The following is a 13,266-nucleotide window of genomic DNA, read 5'->3' on the forward strand; positions in this document are numbered from 1 at the left end:
CATCCATATAGATTACACACACCTAATTACACAGCAGATGGAAGGTATCCAGGCACTCCGTAGGCCGCATGCATTCATTTTTCGGGAAGGTAATGCAGAGGGAACATCTTTACTATTTTGAAGGAAGATGTTTTTAAAGCGAACCTGAACTCTTGCACAGGTGAAGGGAAACACAGAGAAATCTGTGTGCGTTTAAAGAGAAGATCCTGTCCGATTCTCCCTTCTCAGCAAGTAATGAGCTAGTGTAATTTGAGCTGTCGGCTCTCTGCCAACTGTGCTAACACCGGAGGTTAACCCTTTCTGTGCTCCCAGCAAACCAGGAAGCAACCACTCTGCAGAATATCAGTAGGAGTTCTAAGCTGTAAAAAGGATATGTTTTTCTGTAAAGTTTATGACGTTGCTGCTTCTTTGTTAGAGCAGAAATTTCTATCTGTACATTTTCTACCAAAGGTTGTAAAACACTAAGTGGAACCAAAGTTTCCCAACAAAACTAACACTGCAAAGAGACCCTTCTCTATTCTGTGTCAAAAAGCCAATAGCATTGATGTTTGAATTCAGCATATTGAATTCAGAACACACAGAAATACTTCGACCGCCACGCTTCAGCACCATTTCAGTACTTCACTGCTTCCTCCTTCTCAAGCCGGGAGGAGGAAGTATCGGAGTTACACGAAACACATTGTGAAGTGCGAGTAGTGTCCTCCCCCTGACCCTGCCTGCTTGTTCCTTACTTTAGTAATACTGGAGCATGGAGATCGGCAGTGCTTATGTATTCTGAATTCATTATGTCAAATTTGAACGCAAACATTAAAAGCCAATATATATTTTTTTTTTCTTTTGGAAAAAGTTGTAGGAAAAGTTGTGCTTGTTGTCTAGTTTGCAGTCTTTGGTAGCCAGGATTGGACAGGGATGGGGGAGGGGCTTCCAGTGCAGGAAGTACACAGGAGAGTGAAGCCATAGTGTGTTGTCTACTCTTACACCAGCATTATGGCCAGCTCACACTAGCGGGGGTGCCAAGTAGTGCACACTGCTACATAAAGCTTTCATACCGCCACTGGCCAGGCTTTCCTATAGAATAAGCACACCCATTCTAAAGATGAACTGTGGACAGATGCAAATCTCTTACCCTTCATCTGATAACCTAGATTGTTTTAATGACTTTAGAAAAGTCTTAATTTAAAGAGTAACTTAATTAGAAAAATAAGAACAGTTTAACTTACCTGGGGCTTCTTGCAGCCCCCCTGCAGTCATCCTGTGCCCACGCCATCGTTCCGCAACCCTCCAGAAAGCAGTGGCGACCCCCTCAAAGCTGCTCGATCACAGCCAGTCGCTGGCTACTGCGCATGCACAGCCCCCGAGCTGCGCACACCCTGATTGTGCTCCCGTTGCTGGGAGTGTTCTGCGCATGCTCAGTAGAAATGAGAAGGCGCGTGGCCGGCCAGCTTTACACGGCCGCCACTGCTGGCTGGAGGGTTGTGGAAGGACGGTGCATGCACAGGATGTCTTGAGGGGGTTGCAAGAAGCTCCAGGTAAGTGCATTTTTTTTAACAGGGGAACTGAAGAGAGAGGTATATGGAGGCTGCCATGTTTATTTCCTTTTAAGCAATACCAGTTGCCTGGCAGCCCTGCTGATCCTCTGCCTCTAATACTATTAGCCATAGCCCCTGAACAAGCATGCAGCAGATCAGGTGTATCAGATCTTAAAGAGAATCTGTATTGTTAAAATCACACAAAAGTAAACATACCAGTGCGTTAGGGGACATCTCCTATTACCCTCTGTCACAATTTCGCCGCTCCCCGCCGCATTAAAAGTGTTTAAAAACAGTTTTAAAAAGTTTGTTTATAAACAAACAAAATGGCCACCAAAACAGGAAGTAGGTTGATGTACAGTATGTCCACACATAGAAAATACATCCATACACAAGCAGGCTGTATACAGCCTTCCTTTTGAATCTCAAGAGATCATTTGTGTGTTTCTTTCCCCCTGCATCTCTCATGCACTGAAGTTTTAGGCTGCTCTTTTCTTCCTGCAAACAGCTTTGCCCTTGTCTGTAATTCCTCACTATGTGAAAGCCCAGCCAGCTCAGAGGACGATTTTATCCAGCTTGTAAAAGATAAGAGAGAAGAGAGAAGCTGCTCTAATCTAAATAACACACAGACAGTATGCATAGAGGGGCCTGGAAGGGGGAGTTCATAGCAGAACCACAACACTGAAGAACTTGGCAGCCTTCCAGACACAGGCTGACAAGTCTGACAAGAGAGAGATAAGTTGATTTATTACAGAGACTGTGATAGTACAAAGTGCTGCAGTAAGCCAGAACACATTAGAATAGCTTTTGGAACTTGTAGGATGATAAAAAACAGGATGCAATTTTTGTTACGGAGTCTCTTTAAAGTCAGATCTGACAAGACTAGCTACAGCCTTGTTTCTTGTGTTATTCAGAGACTACTGCAGAGAAATAGACCAGCAGGGCTGCCAGGCAACTGGTATTGATTAAAAGGAAATAAATATGGCAGCCTCCGTATACCTCTTACTTCAGTTCACCTTTAAGATTTCCTATATTTCCTATTGCATTGAACTTTCCTACAAATGCTGGAAAAAAGGCAGCTTCTGCCCTTCCCAAGCCACCCTCTTTACAGCATGAAATGACAGGTGCACTTTAGAAGTTTAACGAAAATAAATATTATTCCTTGGCAATGGAGATTGTGGCGGATAGGAGTATCCTCCAGTTACAGTATCCTCTCATAAAACAGGAGGTAGGCCTGGGCATTGAGGACTTTAGTGACTGGCACGACTTGTACATGGCTGTCGCTGATGTAGAACCAGTGGCCCTTTGTAGGCTCTGCACTCGGTGCTGCGAAGACAGAAAATGTGAATTAATGTGTGTACTGATGGAGTGATGGGAGAGTACATGGAGCTATCCCTGAACTTGTCTCACCCTCGGGAAGCGCTCCCCGCAGCACAAGGTCACACAGACCAGGGTTCGGGACTCGTGACTTCACGTAGGCGGTGTAGTGTCCAGAGCGCATGGTGCCGCTGTGCTCAATCACACCATATAAGGAGTATAGCAAGCTGGACTCTCCATCACAGATGTTCTGCAAGAAGAACAAGGACAAGGATTATCCTGTAAAACTGAACTCTATCTGACCTACTGGGCTTGTTCTTCTGCAGGGAAATGACACTTTTAAAAATGTCTGCAGCAGGGGCAAACGCAGGATTTTTAAGGGGGGGGGTTCCTGAAAGGTCCAGAAGCACGTATGTCCCGAGTGCTTCCGAATACAGGTGGCTCCATACTGCCCATGCACAAAAGTGCGCTGGCATATTACGGAGCTGCCTATCTTTGGAAGTACTCAAGGACACTAGTGTTTCTGAGGGCTTCTGGTAGCAGCAAATGTGAACGGGGTACAGCGCTGGAACAACTCCCCAAGAGAGGAACAGGAGATAGACTTAGTTTGGACAATTCAGTGGAATATGCTACATAGTTTCACATAGCGCAAGCGATACCCATATGATGCAGGGATATATGCATCTGCGGAAGATGTCGGCGCTACATAAATACTAAATAATAATATTTTGCCTCACCAGGATTGCACTTTTATTTAGCTTTCCTGTAAGACAAGAACACACAGTCAGCTCTAGGGGAAGAGGGAAACAAAGGTGAATGAGGGAGGGCTGGTGCACACCAAGAGTGCTTCTGAGCGTTTTTCAAATCAACAGTGATTTGAAAAGCGCTTGGCTAATGTTACCCTATGTGGGTGTTCCCACAGCAGCGTTGTGATTTTTTCAAAATCGCAGGTATACTGCATGTAGCATGTTTTTGAGCAATTCATTCAAAAATCGCTCTGAAAATTACTTCACAAAATCACACTCACAAATTGCTAGCGATTGCTATTGTCATTTTGGCGTTGCACTAGCCCAGAGAGAGGAGTGGAGAAATTGAGAATAGCCTGAGATGGAGCAGAGAACTTATCTGTATTGCAGTCCCACATCAGACAGGCTACTTGCCTGTAATCGGACTCCTGTCCCTGTCAGTCTCTCACACAAGTCAGAAAGAAGCCCTCCTGGAGTCTAGGGACTGTCAAAAACTTTTCAGCTTGTTATCCACACCTTATCCGCACATGCAGTCATTATAACAATGGGGAGAGACCAGACAGATGTTTGCCCACAGACCCTGAGTCCAGGCAAGCTCTGCATCATGCTGTGCATATTTACCAGCTTGCCTGCACTCTAATTTCATCATGTCTGACACTTCTGTGCTGTGGAGAGTCCAGGACTCCATAATCAACATTCTCTCACTGCAGGCTGCATCTTCTTGTGATGGTTGTGACTTGTGAGGGAAGCTCGGCTGCCTCTCTCATTCTATTAGCTGGAGGGAGGCACCAGAAATAAGAAGGGAGGGAGAATGAGGCTGTTTATATTATGCGGGCTTCCCTGGCTGAATACACAGCTCAGTGCAGGGGGGAGGTTCCAGACACCCGGAATAGCCCCCTGAGTTCGCCAGTGGTCTGCAGCTCAGTTCTATATATTACAGGGTTAAAAAGTACCGCAGGTAAAAATGATAGAGCCTGTCATGATAGAGGTGGAGTTAAATACTTACCTGTTCTGGCACCATCCCCCCAGGCAGGTGGCTGATTTGCCCCTCTCGGAGATGTGGCCCTGGTAATTTTCTTTCAAAATTGCTGTAGAGTCTCCAGCCACTCCCATCAGCATTATTGCGGCCTGACCCAGCTTGGCAGCCTCTGCGTAACTGGTAGCTGCTGAGCTGGGGGTGGTCTGCAGCAATGCAGGCGGAGGTGTCCCTAGAGCTTTGGAAGTCTTCAAAAACATGGCCGCGATTGCGTTCCCATGGAGGAGGGTGGAGAGTCACCTGGGACCTGATGATGTTGGATCAGGTAATTATTTAAACCTGAGAACACCCCGATGCACCATCATTAACACAGAGCCAAATCACGACAGGCTCTGACATTTTCAATTGCAATACGGCAATCCAAACTCAGTTCACACCCACTGGCCTGCCACTCCGCTCATCCCTTCCAGAGGCATCTACAGCAGAGGAGTACATATTATTGTCCTGTTGCATCAGCTGGGTGCCGAGATAAGCCGCTATGAGTAAAATATTGGCTAACCAATTCTAACCTTAATCCTCCCGTTAAGGTGGCTAACCTTAAATACCCCCCCTTTCCCCCGGTAGTACCTAGCCTAAGCCCCCTCACCTAATGCCTAACCTTAACCCCTCTAAAAACGTGCCTAACACTAATTAGTTTTAGGCGCCGAAAGTACCGATAGTGGTACAGCCATTAAATTCTTTTTTTTTTTTTACCATTAAATTCTATGTAGTAGCCAATAGGCTACTACTCACATGGGGTGCCCAAATGACCAGCTGGGTGCCCGATTGCCGATATTTCAGTCCTGGAGCCGAATCAATCTGATTCACAGGACAGAGCTTGAGGGTAATCTTGGCTTCAACTGGAGAGCGGTGGACCAAGGTTATTCGTGGACCAATAAAACACAAGGGAGACAAAAACCAGAAGCCAATAGTGCAATCTGTAAACACCAGGATATATGAGGTTAAGAGAATAACTCACAAATTTCTGGTTGTGATGAAACTGCAAGCACTAATTAGGCTTACATATGAATTACCAAACCCACTCAAGCTTGCGAGAGTCCTCAGAGGTCGCACTCCTGGTTAGGTAGGTCGTCCTGAGGGCTAAAAGCTACTAAAACTACACTAAAATGCAATATACCAACAGAGGTGTAGACAATGGTAATTGGTGGATGGAGGAAACCAAAAACATAACATTAAAAAACAGTTAAAAAAGAAAAGGAGAGGTATAGTTGACCACTCCCGTAGATTTCAAAATAGCCAATATGACTTGATATAAACTCAAGACTTTATTGCCCACTGTGTGTAATAAACTCTTGAATTGATATTGAGTCATATTGGCTACTTTTAAATCTACAGTGGAGGTAAGCCAACTAAACCTCTCCTTTTTAAATGGTTTTTAATCATTTTATATATTTTGGAAGAAGCATCCACTGTTTGACTCCGGTATGTCCACGACTGTGTATTGATGTTGGAAGGACTAATCATGTATGCAAACTGTGGCCATTTACTTCTACTACTGCACAATATTGATCCTGTGTTTCCCCCTTGCCACCTTGAGCGTGCCTGGTATGAAGAACAAGTGGATTGTTCCCTCTTTCTCATGCAAATTAGCATAATTGGAAGTTGATGACAAGTGGTGTTGAAGGTCCCCTCACATTTATTAATGGCCGTTCCAATTGGAACCAGTTATTTTATTAAAAGACCTTAACGGCTACTTACCTAACACTTTGCTGTACAGAAGGGAGCCAAGTCTATCACTTCTGGGAACTTTATGTGCTTATTGATCTTGTGAAGACTGAAACCATTCTACAAATGAAAGGGAATAAATCTTAGCAATAAAGCAAATGAACGTGGGCACTTCAAATTGCGGCACTTGCAGTCTGCCTATAAAATAAAAAGATGGCAGAGCACATTACAGACGGGGTAAACGGAACTCAAAATGGGAATCGGTTAGCAGTGGGGTACCACAAGGGTCAGGACTCGGTCCAATTCTTTTTAATGTATTGTTGAATGATTTAATAAACTAAATACATCAACCTCGAATCGGATAAGGATACACGGTGTGCGTATTGGGACACCCCTTCTGAAGACGCCAGAAGCAGGCGAAACATGTCAGGGCTGTGACCCTCATGAGACGCCGTCCCACCACTCGGTCCGCGCCTCCCCGGTCATCTTACCATCTAGAACGGGACTCGCACTCCACTCCATCAGGTCGGATCCTCTCCACCGTGGATGCTCCTGTAGCCGCATGGTGAGCATTCCCATAAACTGTTCATGCTTGCTCCATTGTTGCCCCCAGTGACTTGCTGCTCCTGGGAGGCGTCTTTCCAGTCTCAACTGCACAGGGACTAAGCTCACTGTAGCTACGTGCAATTTATGCCTGTGCTGGGAACTTTGCTTGCTTTTGCTCTATCTGCTAGCTGTCTCGTGTATCATTGCATGATTTGACCCGGGCGGTTGCAGCTGTCCCTCGCTGTTTGTTCTTATAAGCATGCAAGCTACGCATACATGTGTATAGACTCTACTGCTGGAGTTGGTGTATACCTTTGATGCACAATCAGGCACGTACTGGATCTTGCTGCAGTTTAATATTGCACATCATGGTGGAACTCTGATTACTTTGGGGCTCATCCAGCTACATTAAAGCAATGTGGATATAAAACATCTTGGAGTGGTTTTCCATAGCATACCACATGATTTCCCTGTAGTAGTGTGAGTGTGTTGGGTGGACCTGTGTGTGGTGGGATGGCCATCTCATGGTATTTTAACCAAATGTGTTTTTAGATTACTAGAGATATTTAATACAATTTTTGATACTAGCCATAATATATTGTTATTTTCACTTGGATTGCCCATAGTTCTGCCTCCTCTCCAATCTTTTCAATAGTAAATATAGAGCGATGTAGCAAACTTTGCAGATGAAACAAAATGATGCAGAATTATAAACACCAAGATAGTGACATGTTACAACAGGATCTTAACAACATGACAGATAAAAATGTAATGCTGCTAAATTTAAAGTCATGCCCCTTGGATGTACCAATGGTAAAGCACCATATAAAATAAATGGCATACAGCTGGGAACATCAGACTTGGAATACTGGTTGATAAGTTAAGTAATCATATAAAATTCTAAGCAGTGGTAACTAAAGCAAATAAAAATCGGGGATGCATAAAATGGGAAATGAAATCGCGAAATGCTAGTATTCTACTCCCTCTGTATAACTCACTTGTGAGGCCACATCTGGCGTATGGGATACAGTTTTGGGCACCACACTATAGAAAGGACATTGACCTTCTAGAAAGGGCGCAAAAGGTGGATCAGCGCATCACCAGGCCGCCTCCGAATGGCCTCCAATCAGAGGTGCGCTGAGCCCCCCCAGAAACTGCCAACATCCTTCAGTGGTAGACAGGTCATGTGTATTCTAGGTGTGTATTTTATCCCACAAGTGGGGCTTGCACTCTTTTGCAGGTAGGCACTTACCTGTTTTTAAGTAGCGCTGTACATTTCCTTGCCATGTACTAATTTAATTCATTTTTGGTCAGCTGCTCCCACTTAACAGCTTTGCTTTTGGTGTATTTGCAGAGCTTCTGTTTGGGTTCAAGGTGCGTTTGCAGTTTCTGGGGGGGCTCAGCGCACCTCTGATTGGAGGCCATTCGGAGGCGGCCTGGTGATGCGCTGATCCACCTTTTGCGCAATTTTCAGTTTTACTTGGTTAGCCGCACCCAGGCTATGCATATGCATTGGTTAGGTTTTAGTTAGGTGTTAGGTCCCCTCCCATAGGGGGATGACTTCTCCGCAGTGGGAGGGACGAATACTTAACAAGTTGCATGCAAGCTGTTACAGGAAACCAACATCCTTCAGTGGTAGACAGGTCATGTGTATTCTAGGTGTGTATTTTATCCCACAAGTGGGGTTTGCACTCTCTTGCAGGTAGGCACTTACCTGTTTTTAAGTAGCGCTGTTCATTTCCTTGCTATGTACTTCTAGAAAGGGTACAAAGACCAGGGCCGGTCCTGGACTTTCTGCTGCCTGAGGCAAAGATCGTAAAGGCGCCCCCCCAATATTTCTACATAACATGAGCGGCGGCCGGCGGCAGCCAGCCAGCCTTATCATCATCATCATCGTCACGTCGGCGGCGCTCGCTGCTCAGTGACTGACCGTGACAATCAGCCGCAGCCAGAGCAGCAGAGCGGGCGGCAGCTGCCGCCATCAAATCAGCAGGCTTAGGCACTAGGCAGCGTCACCAGCATGCAGCCTTGGAGGAGACAGGAGAGGCCGCAGAGCTCAGAGTCATCGGACTCGGAGGCCGGCGGCAACAGTGCAGTTTCTAGGCTAAAATGCACCCAGGGCGAGGGTGTAAAAATTGCGCCCCCCCCGGTATAGGTAACCAGCTATAGGTCCCCCCCGAGTATAGGTGGCCAGGCATGGGTGAGCCAGTAAAGTTGCCCCCAGTATAGGTTAGCCAGGTAGTTGCCTCCAGTATAGGTAGCCAGTATAGTTGCCCCCAGTATGTTAGATAGGCAGGCACCCCCCCCCCCGGTATAAGTTAGATAAGTAGGTGCCCCCAGTACAGGTTAGCTAGGTAGGTGCCTCCAATATAGGTAGCCAGTATAGTTGCCCCCAGCATAGGTTAGATAGGTAGGTGCCCCCAGTATAGGTAGCCAGTATAGTTGCCACCTGTATAGGTAGCCAGTATAGTTGCCCCCAGCATAGGTTAGATAGGTAGGTGCCCCCAGTATAGGTAGCCAGTATAGTTGCCACCTGTATAGGCTAGCTAGGTAGGTAGGTGCCCCCAATACAGGTTAGATAAGTGCCCCCAGTATAGGTTAGATAGGTAGCTTCCCCCCAGTATAGGTTATATTAGGTCGCTGCCCTTCAGTATAGGTTAGATTAGGTAGGTGCCCCCAGTACAGGTTAGATTAGGTAGGTGCCCCCAGTATAGATTAGATAGGTAGCTGCCCCCAGCATAGGTTAGACAGGTAGCTGCCCCCCAGCATAGGTTAGATAGGTAGCTGCCCCCCAGCATAGGTTAGATAGGTAGCTGCCCCCCAGTATAGGTTAGATAGGTAGCTGCCCCCCAGTACAGGTTAGATTAGGTAGGTGCCCCCCAGTATAGGTTAGATAGGTAGCTGCCCCCCAGTATAGGTTAGATAGGTAGCTGCCCCCCAGTATAGGATAGATAGGTAGCTGGCCCCCAGTATAGGTTAGATTAGGTAGGTGCCCCCCAGTATAGGATAAATAGGTAGCTGCCCCTAGTACAGGTTAGATTAGGTAGGTGCCCCCCAGTATAGGATAGATAGGTAGCTGCCCCCAAAACAGGTTAGATTAGGTAGGTGCCCCCCAGTATAGGATAGATAGGTAGCTGCCCCCAAAACAGGTTAGATTAGGTAGGTGCCCCCCAGTATAGGATAGATAGGTAGCTGCCCCCAAAACAGGTTAGATTAGGTAGGTGCCCCCCAGTATAGGATAGATAGGTAGCTGCCCCTAGTACAGGTTAGATTAGGTAGGTGCCCCCCAGTATAGGATAGATAGGTAGCTGCCCCCAAAACAGGTTAGATTAGGTAGGTGCCCCCCAGTATAGGATAAATAGGTAGCTGCCCCTAGTACAGGTTAGATTAGGTAGGTGCCCCCCAGTATAGGATAGATAGGTAGCTGCCCCCAAAACAGGTTAGATTAGGTAGGTGCCCCCCAGTATAGGATAGATAGGTAGCTGCCCCCAAAACAGGTTAGATTAGGTAGGTGCCCCCCAGTATAGGATAGATAGGTAGCTGCCCCCAAAACAGGTTAGATTAGGTAGGTGCCCCCCAGTATAGGATAGATAGGTAGCTGCCCCCAAAACAGGTTAGATTAGGTAGGTGCCCACCAGTATAGGATAGATAGGTAGCTGCCCCCAAAACAGGTTAGATTAGGTAGGTGCCCCCCAGTATAGGATAGATAGGTAGCTGCCCCCAAAACAGGTTAGATTAGGTAGGTGCCCCCCAGTATAGGATAGATAGGTAGCTTGCCCAGGTAGGTGCCCCCTCATAATGGCGGAGGGGGGAGCCGGAGCCGCGGTGAGGGCAGCCCGACCTCTCCCTCCCTCTCCCCGGGCCGCCCTCCATGCTCCCCCCTCGGACTTTAGGCAGCAGAGTTAGCGCGCAGGGAAGCGCTGCTGTACACAGCCTGTTACTCACCTCCCTGGATCCGATCGCCGCTCCCGCCCTGCTGGTCTCCTCTCTGCCTAGCCGGCTGATACACACGCGGCTGCTTCCTGTGTAAACAGGAAGCAGCGTGTGTAATGTATCAGCGGCTACATTGCAGAGAGGAGACCAGCAGGGTGGGAGAGGCGATCGGATCCAGGGAGGTGAGTAACAGGCTGTGTACAGCAGCGCTTCCCTGCGCGCTAACTCTGCTGCCTAAAGTCCGAGGGGGGAGCATGGAGGGCGGCCCGGGGAGAGGGAGGGAGAGGTCAGGCTGCCCTCACCGCGGCTCTGGCTCCCCCCGCTCAGTCACAGCCACTTCATCTGGTGCCGCCCCTCCACTTCCTGCCGCCTGAGGAACCCGCCTCACCCCGCCTCATGGGCGGGCCGGCCCTGACAAAGACGGGCAACTAAATGAATCAGAGGGATGGAAGATCTCACCTACCAAGACTCCACTTAAAGCATATCTGAGCTGAAAGAAAAAAAGTTAAACTCAACTTACCTGTGGCTTCATCCAGCCCCTAGAAGTCTATCTAGTCCAGCACTGCAGTTCTGCTGCGCTCCAGTGTGCTGCTAACCTCTCTGAAATATCACGGATCATAGCTGTGGTTGTGGGCTTCTACACATGCTTGCGCCCCTCTTGATCGCACTCCAGTGGCTGGGAGTATTGTGCACCTGCCCAGTTTAAGTCTTTGTGAGATGCGCAAGCACAGAACGCTCCCACCAGAGGAGCATGCTCAAGAGAGTTGTGGGTGGGGGCTCACATGACTGTTAAGGTGCGTACACGCGCACTACAAGAGGCAACGACGGGTCCTCCGGACCCGCCCGCTGGGTGGTCTCTTAGCCGACAGTAGCGCGTGTGCACGTGCTGTCGGCGGACTGATAAGGCTGTTTCTGAATGATCTGCCCAGTGCTGTCAGCTAAAAGACCGCCCAGCGAGAGGGTCCGGCGGACCCGTCATTGCCTCTTGTAGTGCGTGTGTACGCATCTTTACAGTCACTAATCTACTCCTACCATTCTGATTACTGGTGGTGGAGATCACCTGGTTACAAGGCTACAATAGGAGTGACATAGTAGGGAGGAAGTGTGTGTTTGTGTTACATGCAGAAGGGACCCCTTTTATCATGGTCCTGCAATATACGAAATGCAAGAAAAATATACCTGTTGGAATCTCTTTAAATGGAGAGTCAGGATGGGAGGCGGAGCCGACACCAACATCTGCTTCTTGCCATTAGTGTAGACAAACTTCTTCTCCACTGAAAACAAAAGGGAGTTTGAAGAATTGTGTGAATCAAAAAGTTAAATGTTGACAGGAATTATAAGTTATTCAATTCCCTCGCTATAAACACTCATACACTACTAGGTTTAAAAGAAGAAAACATGTAAACCGCATTCACTTGGGGATCACATGACGACCTCTGCACTCTTCTCACCCAAACACAACAATCTTCATGCACTCCTAGCGAGGCAGGGGGTCTGGGACACGCCCCTCTCATATGGCTCTGCTAGGCTGAGTGGTAGTCTGGGAAAGCCCCTCCCATAAATCTCCCCCAAAAGCAGGGCATTGTGATTGTTTTTTTTTATGCAGGACACAGTAACCCCCCTCCAATGAGGGGGGGGGGGGGATGGAAGGAGGGCCAATGGCTGTCACATGACTGTCATATCAAGATACGAAATCCAACAACATGTCTGCACCAAAGCAGTAATTATAGCTCTTTAGACTTTAGTTGCACACAACTGTGTAACAAAAATGACTGCAGTGACAGATTGCCTTTTCAGCCTCCATAGGTCTTTCTCAAGCTGCAATAGTCAGTAAGGTGCACTTTATTTACAGCTTAAGAAAGACCTATAAAAGGTTGAAACAGAAGTCTGTCAATGCTGTCATGTTTGTTTTATTTTCACATTGTAGTTTTACAAATAAAGTCTAAAGAGCTATAATTACTGCTTATGGTGCCTTCCCTTTGTTGGATCCGTTGCTATATGACCCTAGTGGTACTAGGGTGCGGGTTGTGGCACACATTTCTGGGCGTCATTGGGTGCTCCTTCATGCCAGTTTCCATATGAAGATAGGATTTACAGACTTTATGTTACACACAGTAACCCAGAGCTGTACTGAGAGCAGTGGCGTACCTAGGGCATTTGGCACCCGGTGCTGGGTATTAAAAGACACCCCCCCCCTAAAAAATGGGCGTGGCCACAACCTGTGGCGTGCTTCACAGCAAAAATGGGCGTGGTCATGACCAGATGAGGGCGGAGCTAACTGTATTTTAAAGTATTAGCTAGTACAGTTTCCCCCAGTATAGCTGCCCCCAGTGGAGCTAGTACAGTTTCCCCCAGTATAGCTGCCCCCAGTGGAGCTAGTATAGTTGCCCCTAGTATAGCTAGTTTAGTTGCCCCCAGTATAGCTAGTTCAGTTGCCCCCAATATAGCTAGTTTAGTTTCCCCCAGTGTAGCTAGTATATTTGCCCCCAGTGTA

At 47.4% G+C, this 13,266-nt stretch overlaps 1 pseudogene; it reads right to left on the reverse strand.

Annotated features, from left to right (window-relative positions):
* Positions 1–2,730: 2,730 nt before the first annotated feature.
* The window catches only part of LOC137545262 (ubiquitin carboxyl-terminal hydrolase 16-like), a 178,593-nt pseudogene continuing 168,057 nt past the window's right edge, over positions 2,731–13,266 (reverse strand).

Source organism: Hyperolius riggenbachi, chromosome 2, assembly GCF_040937935.1.
Source record: "Hyperolius riggenbachi isolate aHypRig1 chromosome 2, aHypRig1.pri, whole genome shotgun sequence".
In the NCBI taxonomy this organism is placed as follows: domain Eukaryota; kingdom Metazoa; phylum Chordata; class Amphibia; order Anura; family Hyperoliidae; genus Hyperolius; species Hyperolius riggenbachi.